Source organism: Ranitomeya imitator, chromosome 2, assembly GCF_032444005.1.
Source record: "Ranitomeya imitator isolate aRanImi1 chromosome 2, aRanImi1.pri, whole genome shotgun sequence".
Classification (NCBI taxonomy): Eukaryota; Metazoa; Chordata; class Amphibia; order Anura; family Dendrobatidae; genus Ranitomeya; species Ranitomeya imitator.
In genome coordinates this window covers 407852997-407861772 of record NC_091283.1, presented here as the reverse complement: position 1 = coordinate 407861772, position 8776 = coordinate 407852997, and positions in this window count along the sequence as shown.

Below are 8776 nucleotides of genomic sequence, written 5' to 3'. Positions count from 1 at the left end.
TATCTATCTATCTATCTATCTATCTATCTATCTATCTGTCCCATATCTATCTATCTATCTATCTATCTCATATCTATATATCTGTTATCTATATATCTATCTACCTATCTATTATCTATATATCTATCTATGTAGATAGAAAACAATTGGAACAGCACATGCAATCAAGTGGGTGCACAGGCCTCCCGGCAACTAAGCCATATACTTGCCAAATATACAGGAATAAAAAAATGGAAGGCAGCACTCCAGATTTAGCAAAAAAAAAATAGTGGACTTTATTAGGCCCACAAGGGTGAATAAATACCGTATATACTCGAGTATAAGCCGACCCAAGTATAAGCTGAAGCACCTAATTTTGCCACGGAAAATTAGGAAAATTTACCCCATGGGTAAGCTTATTGACCCGAGTATAAGCCGGGTATGCATTGTCCCCTCATCCCTGTCCTGGTATGCGTGGCTCGCCCGTCCTGTCCTGGTATGTGTGGCATGCGTGGCTCCCCCCCGTAGCTGTCGTGGTATGCATGGCTCTCCCATAGATGTCCTGGTATGCGTGTCTCCCCCGTAGCTGTCCTGGTATGCGTGGCTCTCCCGTAGCTGTCCTGGTATGCGTGGCTCCCCCCGTCGCTGTCCTGGTATGCGTGGCTCCCCCGTAGCTGTCCTGGTATGCGTGGCTCCCCCTGTCGCTGTCCGGGTATGCGTGGCTCCCCCGTAGCTGATGTGGTATGCGTGTCTCCGCCCGTTGCTGTCCTGGTATGCGTCGCTCCCCCGTCGCTGTCCTGGTATGCGTGGCTCCCCCGTCGCTGTCCTGGTATGCGTGGCTCCCCCATAGCTGTTGTGGTATGCGTGGCTCCCCCCGTAGCTGTCCTGGTATGCTTGGCTCACCCTTAGCTGTCCTGGTATGTGTGTCTCCCCCCGTCGCTGTCCTGATATGCATGGCTCTCCTGTCCTGTCTTGGTATGTGTGGCTCCCCCCCATCCTTGTATGCATGTATTACAAAAGGAAAAAAAAAACATCCTACTCACCCTCCAGCGTGCCCTCGCAGCATCTCATAGGTGTCGGCTTCCAGTTGCTCTTTCTGTGCTGAGTGATCACGTGGCACCACTCATTAAGGTAATGAATATTCCCTCCACACCTATGGGAGCGGACATGCGTGCATATTCATTACCTTAATGAGCGGTGCCACGTGATCACTCAGCACAGGAAGAGCAACTGGAAGCCGGCATCAACGAGATGCTGCGAGGGCACGCTGGAGGGTGAGTAGGATGTCTTCTGGAAGCCGGCGGCTGTGGCTGCAACTGTCACTGTATGCTATTACAGAGAAATAAATATTAATTTCTCTTTAGCAGTGGGCACAGGCTTTAGCCACAGCCGCTGCTCCGCCGCTGCCCATCCCCCACCAGCTTTCTGGGACAATGACTCGTGAATAAGCTGAGGGAGGGCATTTTCAGCACAAAAAATGTGCTGAAAAATTTGGTTTATACACGAGTATATACGGTAAGTGAATTTTAGGATTCACGTCATGAGTCCTAAAAGTGAACGGCAAAGCAAGGCGGAATGCTACACGATTGACGATGTCCACAATCTTATAAGGACCGATGAACATAGGACCCAGTTTCCAAGAGGGAACCTTCAACTTAATGTTCCTTGAGGACAACCACACCAAGTCACCAACACACAGTCCGGATCCACCAAACGTCTCCGATCAGCCACATTCTTATATTTGGACCCCATCTTCCTCAAATTATCAATAACCCCTTTCAAAACAGACGTAATTGATAAAAATAGTTCTTTTGCATGTATTCTAGGAGAACGATTCCTATTAAATGAGCTGAGCTGTGGATGAAACCCGTATGTCCCGAAAAACTGGGACTTACCAGTAGACTAATGACAACGATTATTTACTACAAATTCAGCTAGAGGTAAATAGGTAACCCAATCCTCTTGATTCTCAGGCACAAAACACCTAAGATAAGTCTCAAGCTTCTGATTAACCCGTTCAGTTTACCCATTAGACTGTGGGTGAAATGCTGAAGAAAATGACAGGCAGATCTCCAAAAGAGTGCAAAATGCCCTCCAAAATTTGGAAATAAACTGCACCCCCTGCTCATACACAATATCAGTAGGGACCCCATGTAATTTTACTATTTCACTGTCGAAAATTTGCGCCAAGGTATTGGTGTTAGGTAAAGCGGGTAGCGCAATAAAATGTGACATCTTACTGAATCTCTCCACCACTAACAAAATTACAGTATTACCTGCCGACACATGTAGATCAGTGATAAAATCGACCAACAAATGAGTCCAAGTCTACCAGGAATTGCCAAAGGTTGGAGAGATCCAGATTGATGAGTATGATAGGCTTTAGAAGAAGCACAGACACTGCAGGCGGTCACATACTCCTGGACATCCTGATGTACCCCTGACCACCAAAAATGCAGAGTAAGAAGATCTGTGGTGGCTTTATTACCGGGATGTCCGTCCAAGACCAAATCATGATGTTCGCTAAGAACTCTCAGACAGAGATTTACAGGCACAAACAGTTTACCTAATGGACAAGGAGCAGAGGCGTCCCCCTGAGTGTTAACAACCTCTCTTTCAAGATCGGAGCATATAGGCGCAATAACCACCCCTATTTGTAGTATAGGAACCAATTCACAATTATCTCCACTCCCAGGAAAACAGCGAGATAAGGTATCCACCTTAATGTTCTTGTAATAAAAAGTTAAACCTGGTGAAGAACAATGCCCATCTTACCTGTCGAGGCGTTAGAAGTTTCGCACTAGATATGCAAGATTTTTATAATCCGTGATTACCATAACTGGATGTACCGTCCCCCCCAGACACCCTGCTATAATACAGCCCCACCCCCCACTTCATATGCATCAACTTCTTCAATAAAAGGATGAGTGACGTCAGGATGTATGAAAATAGTTGCAGATGTAAAACACTCCTTCAAGGTATCGAATGTTTCCCTGGCCAGACTGGACAACTTGGAAAAGTCTGTCCCTTTCCTGGTCATATCCGTCAGAGGTTTAACCACTACAGAAAAGTTTTTGATGAATGTACGGTAGTAATTGGCGAAACCCAAAAACCTTTGTAATGCCTTCAAATCCTCAGGACAATCCCAATCCAGTACTGTCTGCACTTTCACCAGATCAATGCAAAATCCGGTGGACGATAGCATATATCCAAGAAAAGGGATCTCCTCAACCGAAAACATACATTTCTCTGGTTTGACAAATAATTGTCTCTGAGTATCTGTAAGACCTGCCTGACATGTACCTGATGTGACTCAAGGTCAGGTGAATAATTTAATATTTCATCAAGATAGATTACAAAACATCTATCTACCAGTTGACTAAAGATTACAACTGTCTGAAAGGCAGGAGAATTTGTCAGCCCAAATGCCATCAAAAGGTTCTCATAGTGTCCCTCAAGTGTATTGATAGCATAGCTTTTTCCACTCATCCCCCTCTTTAATACGTGAGCATCATACTGTGTATAGGGGAGCTGTACAAGGGCGGAGACTTGGGACATTATTCAATGTTAACTCAGGTTACTGTGAATATCAAAGGGGCACACAGAAGGCATTACTTTCTAGGGGGCAAAGTGTGGACACTATTTTCTAGCGCACTTGCACCCAGCATTACTATGTTCAAGAGGGTTGCTTTAGAATTTAGAGGGCACAGAGAACCACACAGCAGGTGTAGTAATAGGGACACATATGGCAGAAGTGGGTGAGTATTGGGGTATCAGGTGCAGTAATAGGGACACATATGGCAGCAGCGGCTCAGTATTGGGGTATCAGCAGGATGAGGAGTTTGTGCAGGTTGGGAATAGATGGGGACGGTGCTGAAAATATGAGAAGTGAAATGTGTCTTTGTTGTAATCTCTGCAGATGAGTCCTGGGTGGAAGAAGTTGATGTGTCGGTCTGGGCCAGATGGAAAAGATGGGAAAAGTGAACAATTCCATCAGAAAGAACATCGGCTGTAAGTCACCATCTGTAACTGTACTTTGATCTGTTATATGTTCTGCAGGACTGTTGGTTTTTGTATAGAGATTATTTTTAGTAACATCGCGGTCATCTGCTGAGGTTCTCCTTCATCCACTATTATGGTTCATCACCAAGTTGTAATCAAGGTTACCTGGTTAGTGGCCCACACACAAGCCTCGTCCCCCCCCCGAATCAAAGCCCTAGCTACGCCTCTGCTGAGAGCTGGTGTTCTTAGCCTGAGGGCCAATATCCATGGTCCCTTCCTGGGCTATTAATATCAGCCCACAGCTGTCTACACAGCCTAAGCTGGTTATTAATTATAGGGGGACCCTAGGTCATTTTTTGGGGGGTCCCCCATTTCAATAGCCAGTAAAGGCTACAGTTGTGAGCCCAAGTCATTACGCGGAGCCCAAGCTATTTTTTTCAGAAAAATTATCTTTTATCTTTTAATAAATGCATGTTCAGTAAGCTGCATCCACACTGTATTTATTGTATACTAGATGGTGGCCCGATTCTAACACATCGGGTATTCTAGAATATGTAAAATATGTATGTATGTATATAGCAGCCACATAGTATATAGCACAGGACACATAGTATATAGGAGTACTACGTGGCCTGTGCTATATACTATGTGGCTGCTATATACATACATACATATTGTAGAATACCCGATGCGTTAATACAGGCCACGCAATAAATAACACAGCCCACGTAGTATATAACACGCCCACGCGGTATATAGCAGCCATGCAGTATCTAACACAGCCCAAATAGTATCTAACACTGGCAATAGAAGTAAATAGTTCCATACAGCTTCATATGATACACGACTTCTCCACACAGCTGGGGCCACCGTACACATAGATCACTATGCCCGGGCCCGGCCACTCACCGTGTAATTAAAATAAAAAATAGTTATATACTCACCCGCCGGGGTCCAGCAAAGCAGCATCAATAGTAAAAAGTTGGGGACACACAGTGTTAATAGCAGCGTTAACGGAGTGCGTTACCCGCGGCATAACGCGGTCCGTTAATGCTGGCATTAACCCTGTGTGAGCGGTGACTGGACGGGAGTATGGAGTGGGTGTCGGGCACTGACTGGACGGAAGTAGGGAGGGACTAATTCTCGACCTGACTGTGCCCGCTGCTGATTGGTTGCAGCAGCCAGGACAGGCAGCTGGCGAGACCAATCAGCAACGTGGGATTTCCGTTACAGACAGACAGATGGAAGTACCCCTTAGACAATTATATATATAGATGTAACTGACAGCTATATATCTGTTTATTCTACAGTATGTGTATATACTGTATGTAATCCATCTATTCTATCCTGTCGGCTCCTGCCCAATTCCAGCCTTGATGAAGCATCCCCAGATCATCACCGATCCTCTACCAAATTTCACAGTGGATGCAAAACACTGTGGCTTGTACACCTCTCCAGGTCTCCATCTAGCCGTTAGATGACCAGGTGTTGATCTGGGGATGCTTCAGTAAGGCTGGAATTGGGCAGGTTAATCTTTGCAAAGGACATGTGAATCAAGACACATATAAGGTTATCCTGGTAAAACAGTTGATTCCTTCTGCTCAGGCAATGTTCCCCAACTCTGAGGATTGTTTTTTCCAGCAGGTCAATGCGCCATGCCACACAGCTAGGTCAATCAAGGTGTAGATGAAGGACCACCACATCAAATCCCTGTCACGGGCAGCCCAATCTCCAGACCTGAACCCCATTGAAACCTCTGGAATGTAATCAAGAGGAAGATGGATAGTCACAAGCCATCAAACAAAGAAGAACTTACATTTTTGTACCAGGAGTGGCATAAGGTCACCCAAAAGCAGAGTGAAAGACTGGTGAAAAGCATGCCAAGACGCATGAAAGCTGTGATTAACCCCTTACCGGCATCGGACGTACTATACCGTCCGATGCCGGCTCCCCTGCTTTGATGCAGGGCTCCGCGGTGAGCCCGCACCAAAGCCGGGACATGTCAGCTGTTTTGAACAGCTGACATGTGCCCGTAATAGGCGCGGGCAGAATCGCGATCTGCCAGCACCTATTAACTAGTTAAATGCCGCTGTCAAACGCAGACAGCGGCATTTAACTACCGCTTCCGGCCGGGCGGCCGGAAATGATGTCATCGCCGACCCCCGTCACATGATCGGGGGTCGGCGATGCATGTGAATGGTAACCATAGAGGTCCTTGAGACCTCTATGGTTACTGATTGCCCGTCGCTGTGAGCGCCACCCTGTGGTCGGCGCTCACAGCACACGTGCAATTCTGCTACATAGCAGCGATCAGCAGATCGCTGCTATGTAGCAGAGCCGATCGTGCTGTGCCTGCTTCTAGCCTCTCATGGAGGCTATTGAAGCATGGCAAAAGTTAAAAAAAAAAGTTTAAAAAAATGTGAAAAAAATAAAAAAAACATAAAAGTTTAAATCACCCCCCTTTCGCCCCAATCAAAATAAATCAATAAAAAAAATATCAAATCTACGCATATTTGGTATCGCCGCGCTCAGAATCGCCCGATCTATCAATTAAAAAAAAGTATTAACCTGATCGCTAAACAGCGTAGCGGGAAAAAAACTCAAAACGCCAGAATTACGTTTTTTTGGTCGCCACATTGCATTAAAATGCAATAACGGGCGATCAAAAGAACGTATCTGCACCGAAATGCTATCATTAAAAACGTCATCTCGGCACGCAAAAAATAAGCCCTTAACCGACCCCAGATCATGAAAAATGGAGACGCTACGAGTATCGGAAAATGGCGCAATTTTTTTTTTTTTTTTTTAGCAAAGTTTGGAATTTTTTTTCACCACTTAGATAAAAAATAACCTAGTCATGTTTGGTGTCTATGAACTCATAATGACCTGGAGAATCATAATGGCAGGTCATTTTTAGCATTTAGTGAACCTAGCAAAAAAGCCAAACAAAAAACCAATGTGGGATTGCACTTTTTTTGCAATTTCACCGCACTTGGAATTTTTTTCCCGTTTTCTAGTACACGACATGCTAAAACCAATGATATCATTCAAAAGTACAACTCGTCCCGCAAAAAATAAGCCCTCACATGGCCAAATTGACGGAAAAATAAAAAAGTTATGGCTCTGGGAAGGAGGGGAGCGAAAAACGAATACGGAAAAATGAAAAATCCCCCGGTCATGAAGGGGTTAAAAATCATGGTTATTCCACAAAATATTGATTTCTGAACTCTTTAGTATTGTTGTTTCTAAATAATTATGAACTTGTTTTTTTTGTATTATTTGAGGTCTTCAAGCAATGCTTTTTTTGTTATTTTGACCATTTCTCATTTTAAGAAAATAAATTTATTGCTTGGAACTTCGGAGACATGTCAGTAATTTATAGAATAAAAGAACAATTTACATTTTACTCAAAAATATATCTATAAAGAGAAAAATCAGACAAACTGAAAATTTTTCAGTGGTCTCCTAATTTTTGCCAGAGCTGTATATTGTTGGGTGTCACTGACATCTATATATCTATGTATACTATGTGTATACACCTATTCTTTCTATTCTATTCTAACCTGTAACTCTATGATTTTACTATATGCAGCAGATGAATTGCCGGCTTTTCCAAGGACATCTGTGCGTAAAAATCAGACAGCACTCGCATGGTCGGAGTGCTGTGCAATTTTATTCTCGTATCCATAGGTTTGCATTGGCGAGTCTCGTCCAATATACGCAGCAAATCGCAGTATGTTAATTTTTTCTCATTCCGAGTTCAGCAGAGAAAAAATTGCAGATGAGATGTAACTCATTGAATAACATTGGTCAAAGTGCAATCAGATTTTTTTTATTGGATTGCACTCGTCCGTTTGTCTTGCAAAAGTGTAGGAGCTCTTACAGTCTTGTTGGAAGGTGAACCTCCGTCCCAGTCTCAAGACTGAAACAAGTTTTGCTCAAGAATAACCTTGTATTTCGTACCATCCATCTTCCCCTCTACACAGACTATTTTCCCTGTCCCTGCTGCCGAAAAACATCCCTATAGCATGATGCTGCGACCACCATGTTTAACTGTGGGGATGGTGTTCTAGGGGCGATGAGCTGTGTTGGTTTTGCGCCAGACATAGAGTTTACCTTGGTGGTCAGAGGTCAAAAAGATCAGTTTTGGCACCTTCCTCCACACATTTGAGTCTCCCACATGTCTTTTGGTAAAATCAAAACGAACCCTACAATTTTTGTAAATCAAAACTAACCCTACAATTTTTGTGTGTAAGTAAGGGCTTTATTCTGCCCACTCTTTCATGAAGGCAACCACTCTGGAGTGTACAGCGTATTGTGGCCATATGGACAGATACTCCAGTTTCTTCTTGGGAACTCTGCAGAGCCTTCAGGGTTACCTTTGGTTTCTGTTCCGCCTCTCTGAATAGTGCCCTCCTTGCCCGGGCTTATTTATTTATTTTTTTATCTTTATCATCCTGTCACTAATGAGGATATAATGAGTATATAGCGCTCTGCTTAAGTAACATGCCAGTTCTCTAGATGGAATTCGCCCAATTAATCATGAGGCTTTAAGCTGGAGTGTAAGCGTATTAGCAGCGAATTCTGGACAAACCGCTAGTGGTATTATAGTCTCAATTACACACTACTTAAACAGTGCCGCGAAAATCCTACAGCTCGTTAAGTCCACGAAAAAGGTAATGTCTACACATGGACCCTTTGACATTTTACAGGTTTCATGTCAGTTCAGGAGCAAGTACAGCATGAACACACTGTCTGTATTCCTACAATAGTAACTGCTGCTCTTCTAAGGAAT